This window comes from Pelophylax lessonae (genome assembly GCF_965119305.1).
Source record: "Pelophylax lessonae genome assembly, contig: HAP1_SCAFFOLD_227, whole genome shotgun sequence".
In the NCBI taxonomy this organism is placed as follows: domain Eukaryota; kingdom Metazoa; phylum Chordata; class Amphibia; order Anura; family Ranidae; genus Pelophylax; species Pelophylax lessonae.
In genome coordinates this window covers 294,409-322,029 of record NW_028120103.1, presented here as the reverse complement: position 1 = coordinate 322,029, position 27,621 = coordinate 294,409, and the positions used below count along the sequence as shown (strand labels likewise).

The 27,621-nt window shown below is 43.9% G+C and overlaps 1 long non-coding RNA gene across 1 annotated transcript; it reads right to left on the bottom strand.

The window, feature by feature from the left end:
- Positions 1-2,034: 2,034 nt before the first annotated feature.
- LOC309543571 lies at positions 2,035-20,075 on the bottom strand. Its single transcript, XR_014224797.1, has 3 exons — positions 19,937-20,075; positions 13,905-13,972; positions 2,035-2,256 (listed from the first exon to the last, which is right to left on the bottom strand). It is a non-coding gene; the product is annotated as an uncharacterized lncRNA (long non-coding RNA).
- Between the last annotated feature and the right edge of the window lie 7,546 nt (positions 20,076-27,621).

Here is a 27,621-nt window from a genome sequence, read left to right as displayed (position 1 = left end):
CAGCCCTCAATCTCCATCTCTGCAGCCTCAGCAGCACAGAATGAATGGACAGGAATAGCTCTGTACAGAGCTTCCCATTCATTCACAAACTCTAGTATGAATGGACACTGGAGTGGCTGGTACAGATCACTCACCGTGTTCATTTAGAAAAGGAAGGGGCTGGTAAATTTGCATATCTTGTTTCTGAAAGCATCCTCCACAGAAGCTAGGGGGAGACGGGGAGACGGGAAGCCGGCAGCCGGAGTACTTGGGGGGGCTTGGGGGCAGCAGGAAACAAACCTGGACGGAAGGGGCAGCATATAGAGGAACTCATGACCACTATTTTCATCCTGCAGTTGTTGAATGCAGGCTGAAGGGAGAGGAGAAGCTGGCTTATAGCTGCTGGAAGAGAATAGAGGGCATCGGGTCCAATATATTCCAGCCCTCCTATCCAACAGAAGAACCAAATATGACAGGGAAGACACATGAGCCCTCTAAAGCTTGGGGCCAGGTTGCAATCGCAAGCCCCTATAGTTACGCCTTTGACATGCAGTTTAGCTGTGTTTGCTGGGAAGTATCAAACAAACAAGTCTGCATTATGTAAAGGTAAGCAATGTGAAGATGATGGAAATTTACTGTACTCCTATCCAAAAATCTATGTGTTCTAAATTGATCAAATGCTGCTGTAGAGAAATAAAGTGCATCTGGAAATGGATGGTACGGGTTCTTAGTCCCATATACTTACATTGCCAAAACACCACAATCATCTTACCCAAGAGGAGTTTCTTACATTCATTTTTTATTAAACTTGTTTACATTTTAAACACAATTACAACATTCCTATTTATTCAGTTACAAAAACCAGCTAACTGTATTTATAGCAAGTGCTGTAGTTTAGGAGTTGAGACACACAACACATAATTTAACTCCAAGGGATTTAACTTAATAGAATAAGCACACTTTTATTGTATTTCACCACCCCTGCACCTAACTGATCACATTTGAAAACAGAAGTTGTTACCAACTTACAAAACTCCATCTGCTGCCTAGACCTCCATAGTGCTTATGTTGTCCAAGGCTACTCTCTGCATGTGCATTCTGAAATAATAACATGTATATACCAAGTTGGTCTAAGAAAAAGCATGTCCAGGGTTTATTTGCAGAGATTAGCACAGAACTAGTCCAACCCTGTATAGCTGCATCTGATGCACCATTTCAAACAGCATCAAAACTGCTTTACTTCTAAGCATCGCCTTGCTGGATGTTAAAGTTCCAAATTTGATCAGAAGGGCGAATATGGGTGGGATACAGATTACAGGATAAAAGTACACCTACCGTTTAAAACCCAACTCCAGGCTGGCCCAAAATATTACATCTGGTTGCCTCCAGAAAATTGAGGATTCAATGCCTGTTTAGTCTAGGGGGATCTAATAAAAAATGGTGACCTTACTCCATGGTCACAGAGGCTTTTTGCTGATATTGTCACATGCAAAGCAGGGCCTGTAGAGTCCTGGTCCTAAATTGTATGTGATATTAAGGCCTCATCCTCATCCACCCTGGAACGTGGAGTAAAGAATAAAATGAGGTTGCATGACCATGGAATAAGTATTTCTATTTTAAATCCCCTCTAAAATATACAAGAATTGTATCATGAATATGCTAGGGTGGGGGGTGCTCAGAAATGAAAACCAACCAATATATAGTTTTTTTTTTTTTCATGGTGCCCCAAGTAAGAAGCAGCCACTTGGCGTTTACACAAGTCTGTCCACCCAAATGTTGAGAATAATTTTATATTTGAATTGATATACAATAATATTTTAAGTCCTGCTATAGATAAAATCTGGAACAGTGGCAGCTGACCTGTGCAATACAAGAGGACTGCCGGTAACGGGGACCCAAAGGCTTTTATGATACCACCTGGTGATTTGAAGTGTGGAATCCGGTGTCTTTCAAGCAAGCGGTTTGGAAAGGCTCTTCAGTGTGGCAATATAAATCTAGCAGAACGTTATGCTATAATTGTGCAAGAAAAAGCCTTCCAGTAATGCCTGCTTTTTATATAATGTTTACAGTTTAATGTATAAGGGGAAAATTTTGTGAATGAGACTCAAGTATAGAAACATCACTATGAAGCATTAAAATGTAACAGAAATATGATTAGAAGTAAATAAAATCATAAGGAAGCTTACTTCTTTAATCTAGCTGGGAATTACATATATTAAAAAGGATACAACATGAAAGGATACACTCTGAATGCCCAAACAGCATTTTCATGGTCATCTTTAAGGAGAAGAACAGCAAAACTGTTTTCACTGCTCTATTTTTATGCTGGACAGAAGACATAATACAGACTGCCGAGCCCTGCACCAGTTTCTCTTTCAGGGAGATCTTTTTTAACTTCTATTTTTTTCTTTGCTCCTTGTTAGCTCAATTCTCGTCAGGAGGCAATCACGATGATATTACAGCCTTTCAGTTGCTAACCTCCCAATAGATAATGAATTCACCCTCCATCCAGCTGGGAGTTATGACGACACACAGCACTCAAACTTAGTGCAGTCACAACTGTTTATTTCAAGTTTCGTGCTCCCATTTAAAGGATATTTCGGAGGCAGAAACTGCTTGAAACTGGTTTACAATTCGTAAGTCAATTGAACAGTACAACATCACTCATAGAAACAGTTACATGAAAAGGATTTTGTGTCCTATACATCTGTGTCAATATGGGGTGTCTTGTTATAGTATCGGTCTGTCTGTGTTCAGCTTGTCATGTGTTAATGTAAGCAATTGTCAATTGTTTATGGGTGGCATCAGCAATCTCTTATGCAAAATGTCCAACTGTCAAGTGTTCAAATGAATGAATGGAGAGGTGGTTTAACATGTCGTCTAAATGCAAAATATAGCTGTTTGCTGTCCAGGGTGGATGAATGGTTGTCAGTCTTAGCTCGTTAATATGTAAATGCAAGGGCCCACATTTCATCACAGGATGGGCATAAACTGAAATATATATGGAATGTGATATGGCATGTTAATACAATCTTTCAACCCAACCTTTGATCCCAGCTTATTCATAATGGTGGGATCACTTAGAGTCTTGAATAGCACAAAACAGGTGACATTATATTCCAAGGTGTATGTAGGCTGGTGACTTGGTTGTGTGCACATAGGGATATAGCTTCTATTGCAGGTCATGTTGTAACATACCTCAGCGGAGGTTACATACCCTGTATCTACCTCTACCATTGTCTCTGTGAGTTAATATGAGGATCTGTCACTACGATAAGCATATAGATTTGGATGAGTGTATACATCAGTGTCTTCTATACTTGAGTCAGCCCACACCCCACTATAATAGACTTTTAAAACATTAACTGGGGTAGGAACAGCTAGCAGGCAGGTAGAGAACAAATCATTAGAATTGTAGTGATCAGAAAGGCAAAAGTCAGAAGAGTTCAGTATGTTGGCAGCAATAAACATCCATATGTTGTCCTTTGTGTCCAATAAGCTTGATTTTAACTGTAAAATGGAGACATGAATGTCTCGTGTCTCTCTCTTTTCCTGGGGTGAGGAAGGGCAAAATGAGGAGAGGTTCTCCGGGTGGTGAGCACATGTTGCCAGTAACCAGACAGTGGCTACTAGTGTTGAGCTTGCTGTAAACAGTACCACTGCTGCAAAAATGGGAAGTTTTACAGGAGTAGGGGTGTCCGTTGGTATTGTACCAATGCGTCTGTCTGGATCCAACTGGAATTCATCTGGTGCGCGTCGTCACAATCTCCAATGATTCGGCTGGTGCTCGTCACAATCTCCGGTAAGTTGTCGTGGGGTCCAGGGGTGGGGCTTCCGTCTGTCGCGATGCGTGGATCCAAACCGGGGAGTCGTCTGTCAGTACCGCTGTTCTGGTCACTGCTTGAACCATTGCAGGAGGTCCGTAGGGTCAGTCTAGCGACGTCAGCTTATGGAGGGGCCTTCACCAGGATTCTGTCACCAGGCTTGAATGGGTGGGTTGGTGCACCTGTTGGCAAAGGAAACGAGAGCGAGAGATCACCATAATCACTGTTTAATTTTTCAATTAATTAATTCTGCCACATTTTCCTCTGGCAAAATCTCTAGATATGAGAATAAATGGACTCATGGGGTTGAGACGGGTCTGAAGTCATTCTGACTTTAGCAAGAATAGCAGGTAAGTACAGAGACAAAAAATACAAGTTTTACAAGAATGGCAGGAGTATTTTGCGCCACTGGGCTTCTGGCCTATAGACAGGCAGCAAAAATAAATGCTAGTGAAACTACTCTCAGCACTGAGGTTTAGGGCCTACAGGAAGGCAGGTAACAGGAAGGATACTTAATGGCACTGTTTTGGGAGAACACAGCATGTCTACACATGCAACAATGGTGAGGGCCCTTGGAGGGGTTGAACTGCCTTGTATTCCTCCAAAGGTGGAGATGGGTTAAATTGCAGTCCTCTGACTCACCCAAGCAGGAAGTAATGTTTTTTCCTGCCTAGTGTCCCACTCCTGTAGGAGTAGCATAACCCAATGGTAAATAAGATTCTGAAGCTGTGTCCTTCAATGAATGAAAGAGAAATTAAGTATTTTTAATTGCTTACTTATTATGTAATGTGCATTTTTACTGGCTAGTTTGACTACGCCAGAGAAACAATTTCTTAGAACAGCTACATCTCGTTACTGTCATAGCCCTCTCCCATTCTGGGAGTGTCTGATTACTTTCTATGCTGGCCCAGCTCCTCTGTAACTCCCTAGATAACCGTTCATGTAGCTGTTGGGGGAGAAGTGAAAGGGAATACCAGAGTGTTAGTTGAATAACAGCTCTGAATCAGCTGGGGCTGTCCACATTATGTTCCAGGTGGTGGCACCCAGGAGCATTCTCAAGGCTTTTGGATGTCTACACAAGGGGGCCTGTAACAGGTAGATAACATGCATAGGATGTTAAATTCACAAAATCTTATCAGAAAATGTTCTGATTGTGGAAATGAATAGTCTGGCAACAGGGTCTGTTTAAAACACAATAGAGGGGTTTTGAAGAATTCAGTGTTACCTAAAATGAAAAGTACGACAGCTGGGGGCATGTCCAAGATGGTCAACTGAGGAGATCTGTTTCTCAGAGCTTTGCTGGAGATAATCTGAATCCTTCAATTATTTGGGCCCCCTTTCGCTCTGCAACAACGCTACTCTAGCTCTGTATGCTTTATAGGAGCTTCGGCAGAGGGGGAAAGAAACTTAATTTCCCACCGGGAGCCGACACGCCAGTGAGTCCTGGGCCTTTTCTTGGCCCCCATTCCAATATGGCTTTGCAGACGAACCCTGTGGAGACGCCCGACTCCTCACCGCCGGGCACACCGAGGTCATGGCGGCTATTATGTTGTGTCAAGCGGTGCAAACTAATAAGATCAGGGCTGTCCAGTTAAGGCTACTTCATTTCCGGGATCATGATGAAGCATTTTGGGCAGCCAGAGGCACCGGGGATCTGCACCATCAAAATGCTAAGCTGCTGCTGTTTCCTGATTACATCCTGGATGCAGCCAGCTGGCTAGAAACTCTGCCTCCACATCATTGAAGTCAGCTATGTGGTGAAGTCTCTTTTGCTTCTCTAAGCTATACTCATTGCCTTTAGGATTTAGAGGTCCTACTTAAATTCTCTGTTTTTTTATTACCTATTTTTATTTTTTCTTAATACTTGGTTTTATTTTTTGCATGTGGCTTATGCACTATGTAGGTGCCAAGTTTACCTCAGCCATGTGGCCCATACATGCCATTTGACTGTAATTCAGTGAATCCTTAGTATGTGTACTGCTCCAGCATCTCGTATTTGGGATCACAGATTATATAAAAAGGGATCTTTTTCTTACCCTATTTTTCATTTTAATGTAATTGTAACTGTTATTGGTTGCACATGAAGCTTTCTGCATTTTAAAACATTTTTTTCTGATCTATGTGTTTTTTTCTTTCTTTCTTTTTGGCTTCATGCGCTCCTCTGGTGTTGTGGCTCCTATGGGGCCTAGTTATGGGAATAAGCAATGCCTTGGGCTCAGGGCACTGCGGGGTGGGGGGATGGGGAGTGTGACAGAACCCACTGTCACTGTGTGATTTGGAGGGGACTGTGCGCAAGCCTCCTACCGACAGACTATGGGCCAGAAGATACTGGAGTTTGGCGCTGCAGCCTTTTGACTTTACCGTCCACTACTGCCCTGGGAAGCAAAACGGCAACGCTGACGAATTATCCAGGCAAACAGACATTGACTCTTTGGGATTTGTTACCCGACTAATTCAGGCACAGACCAGTTGGGGGTCTAGTACCTGGATTAGTCTACCTTTGGGGGGAAGAGATGTGACGGTCCTAGCCGTCACTATGGGTGACGGATCACCCTGTCCCTGGATTGTAAACCCCTTTGTGTCATTTTCTTATGAGTTTGGGACATTGCATTTTATTTTCCCTTTATTCATCCTCTGAACAACTGACTCATGGCATTGAGTTAATGTAATGTAATGTTACAACCCATCCCCCCCCCCCCTCCTGTTTCTGTGTCTAAGTGTGTGAATTCATGGCAGACAATGGTCTGAGTTGGAGACATCTCTCCGCAGGGGGTGTGTATTAAGACTGCATGTTTCAAATGTCCAAATGTTCAGTTCTCATTGGTTGGTTCCCTTCCCCCCCTTCTGTGGAAAGGCTAAGGGGAGTTTCCCTAACTGTATGTAAAACTGTTGTCTTGGAATGTAATAAACAGTTTAAGCTCTGCATGTTTAACCCTCAACACCTGTGTGGATTGTCTCGTGATTGAGGGGTTAAGGTCTGGATATGGCTTCTCCGCAGGCTGTGGGTGCGTTTGGAGGACAGGAGACACAGATTCGGCGGATGTGCCCACCTGGGGTACAAAGATCCGTTACATTGGTTGGCAGCGGTGGGATGTCTCCTGCAGTCCAGGACATCCAAACCACGACCAGGATTCAAGATCTGGGCAGCTGCCGAGGAGTGATACGGGACCAGCCAGCATGAGAGCGGAGTTCGGGAGGAGGCTGCAAGGCATGCGGAAGCACCATCGGGGACCAGCGACAGAGCACACCAGGCTCGGCTGGGAGGATGTGATCCGCCGGCAACTCTGGCATGAGGCGCTAAGCCACGAGCGGCACCATCAGGGGAAGATCCTCCCCTCCTCCACAGAGATGTACTGGAAGCAGTACCGTGCGCGAGAGGTGTTCCTGAGGGAACGACCGCGAGATGAAGGGAAGACGGAGCTCGGAAGATTGGTCCAGGAGGAAATGAGGCTGGACGCCAGCTACAGAGCCCTCCGGTGGTTCGCGGCTCAACTGTGGCCAGGTACAGCAGATGGCAGCCCAACAGAAGGCGTTGGCTATGGCGGCGTGGGGCTGCTCCATCAAAAAATGTACGGAGACCCAGACTTTGGGAGCGATGAGGAGTGGCGGCTGGAACACATTCTGGATTTCCGAGATGAGGTGCTGGACCTCCCCGACGAGGCGTGTGACCTGGAGGAATTGGAGTTCCTGGTTGAGCAGGAATGGGAGCTCGAGATTGCCTACAAGCGGCTGTTTGACGGTGATCAGCAGCCTGGCATGGCTCCCGTTGCCTGGGACTGTCCGAGAGAAATAGCAGACAGTCACGAAGATGAGAAGCAAATGGGGCCAGGGGTGACCCTGCGTTTTCCCGTACCAACTGCAATGGAAGAAGCAGCGATGATACAGAGGGCACTGCGAGCGCTAGAATGCCGGAACGCACCGGAGGTCCACCAGGCAGCGAGACAAGCTGATAGCATGAAGGTCTCAGAAGGGGGACTTGAGGCAGGCGCTGGAAGGCTGGGAAATGGTGATCAGCAGCAAGTCCAGAGTATCTCATCTGGTGCCCCAGCAGAAGCATTGGCTACAGGGCAGAGTGCCCCTGGCATCTGCCCAGCATCAGAAAAAGAGTTGGATCCGGAGAGTCAGAGAGAATCTGCGTGAGCTGTTTTCCCAACAGCAGATACCCCCACCGGGAGTAGAGGAAGCAATTCTCCCTCCCCAACATTTGGACACTACCCCAGTGTTTATCCCCCCAGCAGAAGTGCTGGCTACGGGGCAGAGTGCCGCTGGCCTCTGCCCACCCTCAGAGGTAGATCCAGGGAGTCCGAGGGGTGACCTCAGTGAGCCGTTTCCCCAGCACTTGGACACTACCCCAGTGGTTATCCCCCCAGCAGAAGCGATGGCTACGGGGCAGAGTGCCGCTGGCCTCTGCCCACCCTCAGAGGTAGATCCAGGGAGTCCGAGGGGTGACCTCAGTGAGCCGTTTCCCCAGCACTTGGACACTACCCCAGTGTTTATCGCCCCAGCAGAAGTGCTGGCTACAGGGCAGAGTGCCCCTGGCATCTGCCCAGCATCAGAAAAAGAGTTGGATCCGGAGAGTCTGAGAGAGGATCTGCGTGAGCTGTTTTCCCAACAGCAGATATCCCCACCGGGAGTAGAGGAAGCAATTCTCCCTGCCCAGCAATTGGACACTACCCCAATGTTCATCCCCCCAGCAGAAGCGCTGGCTACAGGACAGAGCGCTGATGGTCTCTGCCCAGCATCAGAACCAGAGATGAAGAATCCGGGAGACAGTCCCTGCAAGATACCTTCCCAGCGGCTCGTAACTACACCAGGAGAAAAGCAAGTACCTTTTTCTCCCCAAATGCATAGCCCTACCAGCCTACATTCCCTACCAGCGGAAGCGCTGGCATCAGGACAGAGAATTATTCAGCTCCCCCCAATATCTGCAACCCTGCCCTGGATCAGAGGAGTGCAGACAGCTGTTCCCACTCTGCAGCGGCTGTTTTTATTCATGGGAGACCCTATGTGCGGTGTTGCTCCCCAGCGCCAGAGTCGTTCTTTTAGTTTTCCTGGTTGCCTGGGGTGGAAGTTTGTGACTAACACAGGTCCAGACCATTTGAGGGTCAGGAACCTCGTTAGTCTGTTTTTAAAAGGGGAGAAATGTGACAGAACCCACTGTCACTGTGTGATTTGGAGGGGACTGTGCGCAAGCCTCCTACCGACAGACTATGGGCCAGAAGATACTGGAGTTTGGCGCTGCAGCCTTTTGACTTTACCATCCACTACTGCCCTGGGAAGCAAAACGGCAACGCTGACGAATTATCCAGGCAAACAGACATTGACTCTTTGGGATTTGTTACCCGACTAATTCAGGCACAGACCAGTTGGAGGTCTAGTACCTGGATTAGTCTACCTTTGGGGGGAAGAGATGTGACGGTCCTAGCCGTCACTATGGGTGACGGATCACCCTGTCCCTGGATTGTAAACCCCTTTGTGTCATTTTCTTATGAGTTTGGGACATTGCATTTTATTTTCCCTTTATTCATCCTCTGAACAACTGACTCATGGCATTGAGTTAATGTAATGTAATGTTACAACCCATCCCCCCCCCCCCCCTCCTGTTTCTGTGTCTAAGTGTGTGGATTCATGGCAGACAATGGTCTGAGTTGGAGACATCTCTCCGCAGGGGGTGTGTATTAAGGCTGCATGTTTCAAATGTACAAATGTTCAGTTCTCATTGGTTGGTTCCCTTCCCCCCCTTCTGTGGAAAGGCTAAGGGGAGTTTCCCTAACTGTATGTAAAACTGTTGTCTTGGAATGTAATAAACAGTTTAAGCTCTGCATGTTTAACCCTCAACACCTGTGTGGATTGTCTCGTGATTGAGGGGTTAAGGGCTGGATATGGCTTCTCCGCAGGCTGTGGGTGCGTTTGGAGGACAGGAGACACAGATCCGGCGGATGTGCCCACCTGGGGTACAAAGATCCGTTACAGGGAGGTTGACAGTTGTCGACCAGGTTATGTTTTTTTCTATGGTTTTTGGTTATTTTAGTTTTAGTTTTAGTTTTATATGGATTGCTTCACCTTTTGTAGTATCTGCTGCTTGTATTGTGTGTGGTAATACATCCTCCACTAGGCGTCTTACTGGTCGGTGATCTGCTCCTATGAATCATCCTTCCATCTCATATTTCCCTCCTATTCTATAGAGAACATTTCACTTCTATCATGGAATGTCCCTGGTCTTATTTCGACTGTGAAGAGATCTCTACTGTTCAAATACCTCAATAAATTGAAACCCCACCTCTGCATTCTTCAAGAGACACATTTACTAGGCTCCCGTATACTGAATCTCAAGAAAGCTTGGGTGAGTGAGCACTATTATGCCACCTATTCCACTTATGCTAGGGGGGGGTGAGCGTCCTTGTCCATAGATCTCTACAGTTTCACCCTATGGGAGTTCAAACTGATCCGGGGGGCAGATTTGTAATACTCCATGCCTCAATACTTGATGTTGAATTTGGCATTGTGGGTCTAACTTCCACCCCAGGTGGATACTACCTTACTATATTTTATAATGCAACACGTGATACAATATGGGGTTTCTAATGTGCTAGTCGCAGGTGACTAACTTAACACCTACTAGGGACATGGACAGGTTCGATCCCTCTGCTGCCTGGAGGCTGACTATCTCTTTCTCCCTTAGTGATGTGTGGTGCAAATTCCCCCTGTCAGATAGGGAATTTACATGTCACTCTGCAACATATCGTACATGTTCCGTATCGATTTGTGTTACGCCTCCCCATTAGCATTACAATGGGTGCTCTCAGCGGAAATCCTCCCCAGGGGGATATCTGATCATGCCCCACTTTTAGCGAGGTTACAGTTGGCTGCTCCGGGTGGTTGGGGTATGTGGAGGCTGTTCAGGTTCTGGCTCTCAGACTCTACTGTACAGGGGACTATTCCTGAGGCTCTGTGCAATTTCTGGGTAGCAAACGAAGACACTGCTGACTCCCTCATTGTTTGGGACACCTTTAAATCTTGGCTAGGAGGTGAATATATATGTTGCGTTTTAGCAGCTAAGAAGGAGTATGGGCACAATCTGGAGCATCTAGAAAAGAACCTCTGCCAGGCGGAGACAATTTATGTGTTGAGCCCTGATCAAGCTGGTTATGACGTATGGAGGCATGTCCTACAGGAAGTTTCCCTTCTCAGAGTTGAAATGACACAAAAATCACTTCTCACTACAGCCCAAAGAGTTTTGGAATTTGGAGATAAAAATAGCAGACTATTAGCATGGCTGGCTCGGGAGGATAAGGGGTTCTGATGGGCGGTTTACGGCGCCGGAGGCCATTAATCAGCGATTCTCAAGCTTTTACACCTCTTTATATTCCACTAGGGCTCTGAGCTTTGCACCTAAATGTAATCACCTTACCCTCCCTTGACTCAGAGACTCTGGAACATTTGGACAAAGATATCACTCTTGAGGAGGTCCAGATTGCTCTTAACCAGATGCAGTTAGGTAAAGCCTCAGTCCTGATGGGATTCCCATTGAATTTTACTCCCGTTATGAAGAGCTGTTGGCACCTAGACTCACTGCCCTCCTTAAACAGTTTACCTTCCAGAACTGTCCGCCGGCATCTGTGTCAGAGACACCTATTGTGTTGGTGACTAAATCCGGTAAAGACCCTGAGGATTGTGCCTCCTACAGGCCGATCTCACTGCTTAATGCGGACGCAAAGTTAATGGCAAAATAATGGGCCCCCGTCTCACAAAAGTAATTGAAGAACTAATCCATGTTGACCAAACTGGGTTCATGCCAGAGAAGGGCACTGATAATATTTGACGCCTCTTCTTAATCTAACCACCCCTCATGACAATGCAGGCACAAGAGTAGTGGCCTCCATAGATGCAGAGAAGGCCTTTGATTCTGTTGAATGGCCTTTTCTATGGGAGGTATTACAGAGGTTTGGTTTTGGGTCTCGGTTCCTTCAATTGCTAGGTATGTTGTATCCCACCCCTCAGGCCATGGTACGCAATAATAATAGGGTCTCGGAGATGTTATTCTTGGAACCGGGGACCCGCCAAGGGTGTCCCCTCTGAGTCTCTTTGCCCTGGCCCTTGAGCCTTTGGCTTTATTAATACGTAGTTCCTGGCTTGTTGAGCGATGGCGGTTTGGCCCCTTGGAGAAGAAAATTTCACTGTACACTGATGATACTTTACTGTATCTACGTGATGCACACTCCTCCCTGTGGGCGGCCCTTGCGGTCTTCAATGAGTATGGGAAGTATTCGAGAATAAGGATCAATTGGAATAAATCGGTACCTTTCCCCTTGGACTCTGGTGCTAGGGACTCTTTGCTTTGGACAAACGAGTTCAAATATCTAGGAATTAGGGTCCAGAGTAATCTCAGCAATTTCTTTCAGTTAAACCTCTCGCCTCTTTTACAGCACTTAAAAGAAAAATGCACGTCCTGGACCTCCTTTTTGTTAAATCTTATGGGGCGTATTAATGTGGTCAAAATGCTCTTCCTACCCAAATTTATTTACATCTTTAGGAATTGCCCAAATTGAATAAGGGGACCTTCATTAAGGAGATAGATCGCTGCATGTGCTCCTTTCTATGGCATGGAGCTGCACCCTGCTTAGCTAAATCCAAGCTTCAGCTACCGGTCAGATGTGGAGGGCTGGCTTGCTAATACAATAGTCTGTCTGGAAGCAGCTACACTGGGCTCACTAACAGACAGAGCGAACTTAGTATATCGTGGACATAGCGCTTATGACTTTCTTACACTTCCAACACATAGAGTTTGGATGACGGCCAGGAAACGCTTCCTACGTCCTAATCAGTGGTCTCCCTATACTCCGCTACGGGGGAATCCTTTGCTGTGATACTTTAGATCAATTCCGGACCCACAAATCTGGGTCCGATTTGGTGTTAAGACGCTCAGAGATGTTATGCCGAGTGGTACCCTGTTGTCTTTCGCTGATCTGTCACACCAATATAGTATGCTTAGCTGGATGCTTTTCGGATACTGGCAATTGTGTCATGCAGCTCGATCTCAGTTCTCTAAACCAACCTTCTTTGGCAACAGACCAAGTTGAAGACCTTCTTGCACAGGAGGAGCTTATTAAACTGTATTCAACCCTACTAAGTGTAGATTCTCCAAAGATAGGGAAACTCTGGGAACGTTGGAGTATGGATATTCCTGCTTTAGACAGAGACATGGGAGGAATGCTTTGAAAGCAACTCTAAACTGATCATTTTATCTAGGGATAAGTTGCTCCAAACTAAAATTTCTACATAAGGTGTACTATACGCCTTAAAGTCTACATCAAATCTACCCATCTAGATCTCCAGATTGTCCCCGTTGTCATTCTTCAGACGGCTCTTTCTTCCACATGTTCTGGACTTGTCCAAGGGTGGCCCGGTTCTGGACGGATGTATTTGATCTTATCAATATCCGTCTACAGCTGTCCCTTTCCGATGACTCCTAAACTGGCCTTACTTAGTATTCATGAGGATGAGCAGCGGCCTAGATACACAAAACTCTTGATCTCATACCTATTGTTTTATGCTAAAAATGAAATCCTTCGTAATTGGATTTCCCCCTCTACCCACTTTCCTTGCCTCATGGGAATCTGCACTGGATAAGGCATTATCAATGTCCAAATTAACCTACCTCAGTAGGAATTGTCCTTAGAAAATCGATAAGATTTGGCAGCCGTGGCTGTTCTTATGAACCTTACTGTAATTTCCTGGATCTTTTCTAAAATGATTGTACACTATATGCCTTTCTTGACAATGGAATCCTCACTTTTTTTTTACCTTGTTTTCATCAGTGATGTAACTGTGGATGTACGGTTATGTACCTTGGCTTTGTTTGCTATACACTGGACCACAGATTATTTTTACATTAAAAGCAAACCTGGCTTAAAAAAAAAATAAAAAAACACGAATGACAGCTAGATACCCTGCTATAAAACAGATATGACTGAGTAAATAAATGTTCTTTTATAACAAAGTTGCTCTCAAAATTGATTATCTCTCTGAACAAACAGTCAATAGGACTTGTTCCAAGAGTCCCTGAGATTTTGCCCTGATGGTGCCTGTTGTATAACTTACCTTGGCTGCTATCTTTTGGCTGGCAATTTATTAGCATTAGGCTTGGGACGAGCCGATCGTGCAAACTGCTGTTGCTCAGTTAAGGTCACTCATAAAAACATAAGAACAGTGTTTACATGCATTCTCAATTTTTGTGACCAAATACATAAATGGAATGTCAAAGAAAGAGTTACATGACCGTTGAAAAAAAAAAAAAAAATTAATTAATTATATAACAGACATCTTCTGCATGCTCACTCACACATGCAACACAGGGCCAGAAAAAAAAAAACCCTGCCTCTGCAGCAGAAGTGAGCCCACATTAAAATCATCATCTCAAGCCTGGTTTCACTATTTACAAATTAGCTGGATGAAGCATGCAGCCCATCAAGTCCCATTATGTTTTTATGGCTACAGAATAAATATTGTGTAAATAAAGGGGCAATTCAGGCTGCATTCACATGTCAGCATATGGATCGCGGGCAGAATCGATGTGATTCCGCCCGCGATCCGGAGATTATTGCAAATCGCGGGACGCCTGTGCGTTGCCCGTGATTTGCAATAGCACCCTAAACGCTAAGCGATGTTGCCGCGATTTCCGCCTGCCAAATCGCGGTAACATCGCGCAAAAAAAATCGCAGGACGCAATACGCTCCAAAGAAGCTCTTGTACTTTTTTGGGTGTAATGCGTCCCACGATTTTTTTTTGCGCGATGTTACCGCGATTCGGCAGGCGGAAATCGTGGCAACATCGCTCAGCGTTTGGGGTGCTATTGCAAATCACGGGCAACGCACAGGCGTCCCGCGATTTGCAATAATCTCCGGATCGCGGGCGGAATCGCGGCGATTCTGCCCGCGATCCATACGCTGACATGTGAATGCAGCCTCAGGTATACTGTCCCTTTAACCACTTCTAGACCAAATATTTTCACCCCCTTCAAGTCAAGGCCATTTTTGAGTGCTGTCAAATAAGAGGCATAGTGAGTTTTTTGAAGTTATACTTTTTTTGTCACAATTTTCTGGAAAAATAGGAAATTAATTAAAATGTATTTTTTGTGGGGTGTTTTTCTTTTTATGTACAAAGTTGTCATTTTAACAATTTTTCCTACACAGCATAAATTACACCCCAAAACACATTCTGCCATGCCTCCTGAGCATCGGGATACAACATTGTGAGACTTTTTCACAGCCTAGCCACATAAAGGGGCCCATGATCCAAGGAGCACCTTTGGGCATCCTAGGGGCATAAATTACGCATCAAATTTGCTGAGTACCTATCGCATTTTTGGAGGCTCTGGAGCATCAGGAAAATTGAAACAGCCACAAAAAAGACCCCATTTTGGCAAACAAACACTCCAAGGTATTTAAAAGGTATAGTTAGTCTTTAACTACTTGCCGACCACTCGTTGCAGGCTAGCCTTGCTGTGGGAACCGCTGTACCAGTACGGCGGTTTGCGGGAGCGCCCCTGGGGGTGGGGGCGCACGCTCGCTCCCCCATTAGCCAGCAGGGAAGCTGACTCATGGGGCCAGCGGCCACAATTCCCGCCTGGCACCCGCGATCGCTCCACGTGGAGAGAGAGCGACGGTCTGCTGTTGTAAACACAGTAGACCGTTGTTATCTCCGGAATCGGCACACAGCGCCTGTGACCCTCCTATTTAGGATCACAGGTCTCGGTGTTGATTTCACAAGCCCATCCCCCTCACAGTTAGAAAAGCCCCTAGGTATACACTGAACCCTTTGATCGCCCCTGAGTTAACCCCTTCCCTGCCAGTGTCGTTATTACAGTAACAGCGCCGAATTTTAACACTGATTACTGTAGTAATATCACTGGTCCCCCCAAAAATGTCAGTTAGGGGTCCAATCTGTCTGCCGCAATGTCACAGCCTGCTAATTGATGATCGCCACCATTACTAGTAAAAAAAATAAAATAAAAATGACGAAAATCTTTCCCCTAGTTTGTAGACGCAATAACTTTTGCGCAAACAAATCAAAATACGCTTATCGGGATTTTTATTACCAAAAATAAGTAGCAGAATACAAATTGGCCTAAAATGATGAAAATATTAGATATTTACATTTGTTTTTACTGGCAATATTATATAGCAGAATGTGAAAAATATTGATTTTTTTTCAGAATTGTTTCTCTTTTTTTTGTTTATAGCGCAAAAAATAAAAATCGCACAGGTGATTAACCACTTCAGCCCTGGAAAATTTTACCCCCTTAATGACCAGGCCATTTTTTGCGATTCGGCACTGCGTTACTTTAATGGAAAATTGCACACTGTACCCAAATACAACTGATGTCCTTTTTTTATTCTCACAAATAGAGCTTTCTTTTGGTGGTATTTGATCACCTCTGCGGTTTTTAGATTTTGCGCTATAAACAAAAAAAGAGCAATAAGTTTAAAAAAAAAAAAAAAATCTCGGACCTGCCTGGTGTGTTCCTTGTTCTTCATGATGCTCTCTGCGCTTTAAACGGACCTCTAAGACTATCACAGTGCAGGTGCATTTATACAGAGACTTGATTACACACAGGTGGATTCTATTTATCATCATTAGTCATTTAGGTCAACATTGGATTATTCAGAGATCCTCACTGAACTTCTGGAGAGAGTTTGCTGCACTGAAAGTAAAGGGGCTGAATAATTTTGCACGCCCAATTTTTCAGTTTTTTATTTGTTAAAAAAGTTTGAAATATCCAATAAATTTAGTTCCACTTCATGATTGTGTCCCACTTGTTGATTCTTCACAAAAAATTACAGTTTTATATCTTTATGTTTGAAGCCTGAAATGTGGCAAAAGGTCGAAAAGTTCAAGAGGGCCGAATACTTTCGCAATGCACTGTACGTGACTGGACGCAGCCGAGCCGCCCTGCCGCAGTAATATTACAGCGAACGGTCGGCAAGTGGTTAAATGCCACCAAAATAAAACTATTTGTGGGGAAAAAAAATACATCAATTTTATTTGGATACAGTGTTGCGCGACGGCGTAATTGTCCGTTAAGGTAACGCAGTGCCAAATCGCAAAAAATGGCCTGGTCATTAAGGAGATAAAACCTTCCAGGGCTGAAGTGGTTAAAATGTAATTTGTTACCACACGTTTTGTGGGAAATGCAGTAATAGAAAATTACATTTTTTATTTTTATTTTTTTTTACACAAAGCACCTTTAGGCTATCTAGGGGCATAAATTATGCATCTAATAATTATCAGGGACACTGTAAATGGTGAAGTGACGATCAGAGACCTTATCTGGTGTGGCAGCGATCAGGAACACAGACTGGTGACAATAAAAAAAATAAAAAAACATTTTTTTTTTTTATTTTTGCATACTGTCACCAGAGCAGTGCAGTGTTACCATAAATGCAAAAAGGGGAAAACAAGGGCCACATATGCTGAGACAAAAACTGAACTCCTAAGAGCCAAAAAGGATTTTGCCTATGAGACTTTCATGAGTTGTGTCTTACCATAGCAAGACTGCAGTGCTCTGGTGAGGTGGTCTGGATTTTTTTTTTAGTACACTGTGATTGCTGGAATCACAGATATTGCTGCTGTGTGCTCTAGAGTGTGCACGAAAGTCCGATGCAGGAAAACGTACAGTTATGTCCACCTGCATTGGTGGTGTTCCCATTCAGCTGTCAATATACAGTAAGGGCTCTTTCACACGGAGCGGACCGCATTGCGATCCGCTCCGGCACTTTTTTTTTTCATGGAGCGGATGACACTTGTGTCATCCACTCCGTATGTCCGCATATCATCCCATCCGTTTGCGGATGATACACGGACATAATGTATGTCTATGGGCACCGCTGACATCCAATTTTGCATACGTTCCGTTTTTTAAAACGGAACAAAAATAGGGTTCTGTTCCGTTCCAAAAAACGGAACAGAACTGAAAGGACAAAAATCAGATGTCAGCGGATGGTCATCTGCTGACATCCGCAATGCCATTGACATACATTATGTCCGTATATCATCCGCAAAAAAATAGGATGATATACGGACATGGAACGCCCATCTGAAAAGGGCCCTAATAAGACAAAAGGTGGTTAACATAATCCACACAAAGTAGTAAATTCTGCAGATGATGGAATCCAGTGCGTTAAAGCAAATACCAGTACAATACTTACATCTGCATCTTTAAAAAAGAAATTAAAGATTCTACACTATTATTCAACTGCTTGTGCACTGTGCATTATCAAATTTAGCCTAATTAAACTCACATATCCTTCACTTGAATATATGATAAAATAAAAGGCTGCAATTTGACTATCATATACAACAGAAATTAATATCACAAAATGAGAGCAACTGGTACAGTATCTCACAAAACTGAGTACACCCCTCACATTTCTGTAAATATTTTATTATATTTTTTCATGTGACAACACTGAAGAAATGACACTTTGCTACAATGTAAAGTAGTGAGTGTACAGCTTGTATAACAGTGTAAATTTGCTGTCCTCTCAAAATAACTCAACTCACAGCCACTAAGGTCTAAACTACTGTCAACAAAAGTGAGTACACCCCTAAGTGAAAAAGTTCAAATTGGGCCCAAAGTGTCAATATTTTGTGTGGCCACCATTATTTTCCAGCACTGTCTTAACCCTCTTGAGCATGGAGTTTAGCAGAGCTTCACAGGTTGCCACTGGAGTCCTTTTCCACTCCTCCATGACGACATCACGAAGTTGGTGGATGTTAGAGACCTTGCGCTCCTCCACCTTCTGTTTGAGGATGCCCCACAGATGCTCAATAGGGTTTAGGTCTGGAGACATGCTTGGCCAGTCCATCACCTTTACCCTCAGCTTCTTTATCAAGCCAGTGGTTGTCTTGGACGAGTGTTTGGGGTCGTTATGTTGGAAAACTGCCCTGCGGCCCAGTCTCTGAAGGGAGGGGATCATACTCTGCTTCAGTATGTCACAGTACATGCTGGCATTCATAGTTCTGTCAATAAACTGTCGCTCCCAGTTCCTGCAGCACTCATGCAGCCCCAGACCATTAAACTCCCACCACTATGCTTAACTGTAGGCACGACACACTTGTCTTTGTACTCCTCACCTGCTTGCCGCCACACACGCTTGACACCATCTGAACCAAATAAGTTTATCTTGGTCTCATTAGACCACAGGACATGGTTCCGATAATCCATGTCCTTAGTCTGCTTGTCTTCAGCAAACTGCAAGCTTTCTTTGCAACATCTTTAGAAAAGGCTTCCTTCTGGGATGACAGCCATGCAGACCAACTTAATGCAGTGTGCAGCGTATGGTCTGAGCACTGACAGGCTAAACCCCCCACCCCTTCAACCTCTGCAGCAATGCTGACAGCACTCATATGTCTATTTCCTAAAGACAACCTCTGGATAGGATGCGGAGCACGTGCACTCAACTCCTTTGATCGACCATGGCGAGGCCTGTTCTGAGTGGAACCTGACCTGTTTAACCGCTGTATTGTCTTGGCCACCATGCTGCAGCTCGGTTTCCGGGTCTTGGTAATCTTCTTATAGCCTAGGCCATCTTTATGTAGAGCAACAATTCTTTTTTCGGGTCCTCTGAGTTCTTTGCCATGAGGTGCCATGTTGAACTTCCAGTGACCAGTATGAGAGAGTGAGAGCGATAACACCAAATTTAACACACCTGCTCCCCATTAACACCTGAGACCTTGTAACACTAACGAGTCACATGACACCAGGGAGGGAAAATGACTAATTGGGCCCAATGTGGACATTTTCACTTAGGGGTGTACTCACTTTTGTTGCCAGCGGTTTAGAGACATTAATGGCTGTGTGTTGAGTTATTTTGAGGGGAAGCAAATTTACACTGTTGTACAAGCTGTACACTCACTACTTTATATTGTAGCAAAGTGTAATTTCTTCAGTGTTGTCACATGAAAAGATAGAATAAAAATTTTCAAAAATGTGAGGGGTGTACTCACTTTTGTGAGATACTGTACATTTTGTTTTCTTCAGCAGACAAGTACGCGAAACAAGAGCTTTAGGTCTCATCTCCACTGAATCAGTGATGAAGGCATACATCTAATCCTGCATACAAAAAGGATACAATGACCAAGGGCTTGTCAAAAAGAATATATCCATGGACATGTTTTAAGGCTTTTGCTGCTGCATCTTCATTGGGAAAGCCAATAAAAGCTTGCCCCTTCATTCTCCCTTCTTTCATCAAACAAATATCAAACCTGTTCGGTACAAAAAAAAAATAAAAAATATCAGCTTACTGAGCACAAAAAATAAAGCTTACATAATGAATTCTTAAAAAAATATCCAGAGCAGTGACATTTCAGAACAGTACATGTGCCCACGCTGGCAGGACCCATTTTGCTGACTTCATGAAAGGAGCTGGAAAATTAATTTGGTTCATTAAATGCAACACCTAAAATAAAATGTCTCATTAGATATAGCAAGGATATCAACCATTGTATCACTGATTGTAAAAATTGAACTCATTCAGCCAAAACAAAGCAAAAACCCATTAACCAATAAGCCAGTTTTGACTGACAGTAAAACAGAAGCATATTCCTTAGGATTCTTTCACATGGGATTTCTGTCTGTCCATTCTTCATTTATCCGTTGACAGATGAAAGAACCGACAGCAATGCATTCCTATGGGCAAACAGGTAATCATCCGTTTACATCTGCGTTCATTCAAAGTCCTTGTTTTGTTTTAAAAAAAAAAAAAAGTCTCTATTTTTGTTCTGTTTAAAAAACATAAGCGGACCAAAATGGATGTAAAATTGACCAACAGTCCATTTTTGCTTTGGTTGTTAAGATGCTGGTTGGTGGCATCTCCTAACAAACAGTGACTTCTCCACGATAGCAGGGATGAGTCACTGGTTGCCGGCTCCCAACAACTAATGCAAAAACAGGCTGTTTGTCCATTTAGGTCTACTTCCTGAATGGACAGAGATGTAAGCGGATGATTATCGTCCTGTCTATAACCACATTGATGGATTCAGCATGGGTATTAACAGTTCGTTCCACCAAGTCTATCCTGGAGCCCAGGGAGGAGATTTCTTTAGTGATCTGCTTGGTTTGCTGCTGCATATCAGCTTGCATAGATGCTCGTAGGGAGTACAGCATATTTTTCATGGAGGATTCCGAGATAGGGTTCCCCCCCGAAGGGTAGGCTGCAAAGGGATCTCCGTGAGTGGGGCTGAAGGCCGCAGAGGCCTGATCTTCCGCGCTGGCAGCCACGCCCCCTAAAAAAGCAACCTTTGATTGATGTACAAGGTGGGTGAGCACAATTTCTTTCACAGATTATTTTAGGTTGGATACAGTGGGGAAAAGTATTTGATCCCCTGCAGACTTTGTAAGTTTGCCCACTTACAAAGAAATGAAGGGTCTATAATTGTTATCATAGATGTATTTTAAAGCGGAGTTCTGGGCACAAAATCGATCTTTTTTTTTTTGTGCCCGACTGCTTGTTCTCCTTCACCTGAAACAGAATTGGATAGTTAGGTTTTTTTTTTTTTTTGTACTCACCTTGTAATTGTAGATCGAATATACTCACCTATTCTTCACTTCCTCCCTCTGCGCCGCGGCTCTTCCTGGCTTGCAATGATTCCTGGGAGCTGAACGTCATCGCTCCCAGGAATCAATGCGACGGCACCGGCCCCGCTCGTCACTTCCGGGGCGACGCCGCATTCCCTGCTAAACAGCTTCTGGGCATGCCCAGAAGCTGTGGAGGAATGCGGCGCCGCACCGGAAGTGACGAGAAGGGCCGGTGCAGGCGCATTCTGGGAGAACAGGATGCGAAAGAAGACGCAGAAGAGGATCGCGCCGGCTTCAGCTGCCCACAAGAGAGATGGCAACGCTGTGGAAGAAATTTTATGAGTGAGTATTTCTTCTTGCAGGGGCAAGCAAAGGGGAATAGGTCTGCCACATAAATAAAGTATCTAGCTGTCTCCATCCCTAATAGAATATGGAAAAAACAGAGGGGATTGTGGGACTTTGAGTGAGTACAGCTAGATATATGTATGTATATGATTGTATTGGATGTCGCGGAGATAGGATAAAATCCCAAATAGGGGACCTTTACTAACCTAGCACCCAATATGAATTTCACAATCAGTGAAGTAACATGAATCAAGGATAGATCATATATGTAATTAATCTAGGCAAGAATAAATGCAATAATAATATATACAAAATCATTGTTAATAAATAACCGATTTATTGTGACAGCTTAGTCTCTGTAGGTACACAATCTTATAATATACATAAATCACTTAAAAAGACCCAGAAAATGGGGACCCACAGAGAGCTGACACATGGTTCACATATTAAATTCAAAATTCATAGCCTAAAATATCACATTTATTGATATCAATAGCAAGTCATGAGTTTAAGAGAATCGCATAAATAAAAATACATTAGTAACATTTCAAGACTAATTATACATAAGAAAAATATGGGAATATATTCTATTATAAATACATGATTTTTCATTTTAACAGGCTTGTACATGATGGCTGAGTAATTGTAGGCTCGACGCGTTTCGTGGACCTCCGTCCACTCATCAGGAGCATAGAAGCTAGATTGTATGTCTGAAAATATAAGTTTGGATATATATCAGAATAATGATATAAACAGAGGGAAAATGGGGATGTGTATCAAAGTATATATGGAATTAACACTACCTTGAGCAGTGTCATGTCTATAAAAGTCCAATCCCAGAGAGGAGGTACAGGGCTGGGCCGAGATACGCCTTCTTGCAGGTAATTGCGAACCGGAACAGATCAGAGGCTAGCCATTGTGGAATGTACTAGCCCTGACTGTCCCGGGGGTATGTTCACTGAAAATTTTTTTCTGTGCCCAGAACTCCGCTTTAACTGATAGAGACAGAATATCAACCAAAAATCCAGGAAAAAAAAAAAAAAGATACAAATGTTATAAATGGAGTTGCAGTTAAGTGAGTAAAATAAGTATTTGATCCCCAAGCAAAACATGACTTAGTACTTGGTGGAGAAACCCTTCTTGGCAAGCACAGAGGTAAGACGTTTCTTTTAGTTGGTTACCAGGTTTGCACACATTTCAGGAGGGATTTTGGTCCATTGTTCTTTACAGATCTTCTCGATTTTTTTAAGGTTTTGTGGCTTTTCCTTGTAGTTTCAGCTCCCTCCATACATTTTCTACAGGACTAAGGTCTGGAGACTGGCTAGGCTACTCTATTAGATTAATGTGCTTCTTCTTGAGCCACTCCTTCGTTGCCTTGGCGGTATGTTTTGGGTCATTATCATTCTGGAAGACCCATCCACGGACCCATCTTCAGTGTTCTGGCCGGGGGAAGAAGGTTCTCATCCAAGATTTTACAATTCATGGCCCTGTCCATTGGCCCCTCAATGGGGCAAAGTCGGCCTGTACATTTAGCAAAGAAACAGCCCCAAAGCATAATGTTTCCACCTCCATGCTTGACAGTAAGGATGGTGTTTTTAAGGTCATAGTCAGCATTTTTCTTCCTCCAAACACAGCGAATCGAGTTAAAGTGATTGTAAAGTCTCATTTTTTCCATATAAAAATACTAAAACCTATTCTACTTACCTACCAAAGGTGTAATAGACAATCTAAACAATCATAGAATAATCCACCACACTAACAGCGCTAATGAATAATTCTGCTAGTATCAAGGTAACTCCCATATGCTAGGAATGATAGCAAAAAGAAATTCATACAGTTTTCAATCAAGACGGTTTGCATGAATGACAGTCCAAATCTCAGGGGAAGGGTGTGAAGGATTTCTTATACACCATAATTCCACCTGTCACCGGTGCTCCCCCCTCTCTCCTGGCACTCACCAGATCAATGGTCAAAAAAACTCCCTCAGAGTATAATCAGATCACCATGTGGACGTCTCCAACAACCGCAAGCTCGAAAATCCATATATAGCTTATTAGCCTTCATATGTCACTCCATTCATGATGACATGTAAATGAAGAGTAGGGGCACATAGTGTAATTCCGCAACTTTATTGCATAAAATCTAACACATACCGCCCCACTCCCCTCAAGATGTCTACTTACAGTAGTTAATATGAATGAAGGCATTCAATGATACATGTACGCTCCATGACACATCACCCGATCTATTCCGTTTTTCTGAAGACCGTAGCGTGGCCAAGCGTGACAAATAGTATTGGACGACCGCGCACACACGCCCTGACGTTTCGTCACTAAGACTTCCTCCGAGAGCGTGTTCTACTTACCTGTTCTTTTGCAAAGGATTTGAGCAGAGGCACCTGGATCCTCCTCCTTCTCGGGTACCTCTTCTGTGATCCTGTCCTCTCCCTCCTGCTGAGTTCCCCCACAGCAAGCAGCTTGCTATGGGGCACAGGAGCCAAGTCACAGCTCCCTGTGTCCATTCAGACACGGGGCCCTGACCCGTCCCCGCCCCCTCTCTCTCCTGCTTGGCTAGCTAACTAATTGACAGCAGCGGGAGCCAATGGTACCGCTGTTGTGTCTTAGCCAATTAGGAGGGAGACTTTCCGATGGCTGAGACACTCGTGCACATTGCTGGACAGAAAGGGACCTCAGGTATGGGTTGGGGGAGGGGCAAGGAGGGCTGCCGTATCTAGAAGGCTTTTTATCTTAATGCATAGAATGCATTAGGATAAAAAAAAAAAAAACTTCTGCCTTTACAACTCCTTTAATGCCATAGAGCTTAATTTTGGTCTCATCTGACCACAGCACTATCTCCCAATCCTTCTCTGAATCATTCAGATGTTCATTGGCAAGCCTCAGACTGGCCTGCACATGTGCATTCTTGAGAAGGGGGACCTTGTGGGCAAAGCAGGATTTCAATCCATGGTGGCGTATTATGTTACCAATAGTTTGTTTGGGGGCTCTGGTCCCAACTGCCTTGAGATCATTCACAAGTTCATTCCATGTAGTTCTATCTAGGCTGATCCCTCACTTTTCTCATGATAATCCTTACGCAATAAGACAAAATCTTGCATGGAGCTCCAGACCGAGGGCAATTGAGGTTTTTTTTTATATTCTTCCATTTGCGAAAATCGCTCCAACAGTTGTCTACTTCTCACCAAGCCTCTTGCGGATGTTTTTTAGCTAATTCCAGGGTAGTCAGATCTGTATTCATGCCTATTTTTTATTCTGCTTTGGTCTGGTCATATGATGGACTCCCCTCTGTCAGACAGTGTTGGCTGCAGGGGAGAGGAAAGAAACAAAAAAATGGATGGGTCATAGTAAGCTTATGGGTGATGTCATCTCTCTGGCATTACTGACTATTGTCAAGTGCTCTCTCTTTTCCCTGCAATCCCCACTGGCTGACACAGGGGAGATCACATGACCAGTGCAGCCTAAAAAATAGGCAAGTTTCCAGATCTTTTCTTCCACAGGTTAGTCGGAATAGGTGTTGGCAGGAAGGAGAATGCATTTTTAGAAGCAGAATTCTACTTTAATGATTGAGACCTATGAAGAAAAGAATACCATTTCGAACATGAAGCATGGAGGTGGAACAGTGTTTTCTTGGGCCACTTAAAGCGGTATTAAACCCAATTTAAGCTTTTCTTCTTCTCTTTTCACTTGATGATCTGGCCAGTATCACACCTCCTGTATCACAGTGCCCGCACTCTGGATGAAGGAGCACAGGGGCACCTTTGGTCAGCAGCATTGTTTATTTGGGGGTAGGGCAGTATAAGGCTACATGTACACGGGACGTTTTAAAAAGTCCTTTGAACGCTGGAATTTTACAGCTATGTAAAGGACGTTTAAAACGTCTGTTGTGTCACGTTTGCAACCGCGTTTAGCGGGCGTTTGCGATCAGATACGTTTTTAGAGGTCAAAAATCATTCCCCTTTAAAATGGAAAAACGCAAGCGCTAAACGCGGGTGATCGCGTTCGGTCGCATTTTGCATTTGAAACGCTGGTAAACACACGTTCTGAACATCCTGAACGCAAATAATTGCTTTCCAAAAAACGACACTGAACTCAGCTGCCTCTAAATGACTGTAAACGACTCAGTGTACATGGACAGATAAGAAAACATAGAGGAGGGTTCATGGGCTTCTAAAAAAAAAAAAAAAACGGCCAACTGCTCCAAAACGTCCGTTTACAAGTAGCAGTGTACATGAGGCCTTAGATGTACTAGCAGATTTAGATACACTCACAAATTAAAGCCAAAATACAGTTCATACTGCAGTTAAAACAGTTTTTCGTCTTTTGGGATAAAGGCTTTAAATAAATAAATATAAGCTGATCATTGTAAGCACCCGTCAGTGGTAAATGGTTTGTCTCAACGCTAAAAACTGCTATACTGGCAGGACAGCTTGTTCTGTTGCTCAACAACAGGCTTATTGGCAGGATCACAAAGAGAAAAAGGAAAGAAAGCCTCAAAAAGAAAAAGCAATGCAGCCACCACATCTAAGAATTGGTAAGCTGCAATATAATGAATGTTTGCTTTTGAGTTTAATACTGCTTTAAGCAAGGTGATTTTTTATTTTCTTTATTGCTAATGTTTGTTTAAGCATTACGTTATTCTGTGTTGCCCTAGATCCCATTTTGAAATAAAAATAAAGTAAATGTTTTTAGTCTGATTACTCATATTTCCATAAAAAATGCTCTTCTAAATTTCAGTCAAGAGCAAAACAACATTATTAAATCTGACTAAATCAAAGATATAGACCATAACAAAGTGTTCAAACATCTAATTTAAGGGCTGATTCACTCCACGATCTCAGAGTTCTGAATGAGTTTCTGCATGCACGTTTTTTTTATGCGTTTTGGTGCATTTTACCCCCTCTCCATCTCAATTGAGGACATGTGCATTCCGATGCTTTTTTTTTTATATGTATTGTCGAGTTCCATACAGAAAAAAATGCCACGTTTAACTTTTGTTGATTGCACTGGAACGCACTACACTGGTGTGAACTAGGGCCACTGGAACCCATGTTAAACACTGTCCGTGCATTTTTAAAGCAGAATAAACAAGTGTAAACCAGACCTACTTGTAAATGTTACCTCTGCAACATTTACTTTTCAAAAAATGTTTTGCCAGGGGTGTGTAAAATTATTGGTGCGGTAAAGCAGAGGTAGACAACCTACACACAGCCCACAACAAGCAGATGTCTCGCACATTCTGCATTTCTAAATGTCCTAACATATACAGAGAAATGGAGGCCTTATTCCACACCAGCAACTGCCATAAACATTTAGGCTCCGTTCACATGTCAGCGTATGGATCGCGGGCGGTTCAGCCCGCGATCCGGAGATTATTGCAAATCGCGGGACGCCTGTGCGTTGCCCGTTGATTTGAAATAGCCCCCCAAACGCTGAGCGATGTTGCCGCGATTTCTGCCTGCCCAATCGCGGTAACATCGCGCAAAAAAAAAATTGCGGGACGCATTACGCCCAAAAAAGTACAAGAGCTTCTTTGGAGCGTTTGGGGGGCTATTGCAAATCAACGGGCAATGCACAGGCGTCCCGCGATTTGCAATAATCTCTGGATCGCGGGCGGAACTGTGGCGGTTCTGCCCACGATCCATAAGCTGACATGTGAACGGAGCCTTAGTGATCGTGTGTTCACTCCTTCTGCCTCCTTCTGACAAACTTTTTTTGGGAATGAGCTTAGATGTTGGCAGAATAAACACTGGATAAACATAGTTTAATGCAAGGTGGTCATTTTGAATTAGGTTTCCATTTCTTTGCATATTGGAATAATAAAGAAGAACTGATGATTAAATAAAGAGTTCCACTGTCCCAGGATCAAAATGGGAGAAGG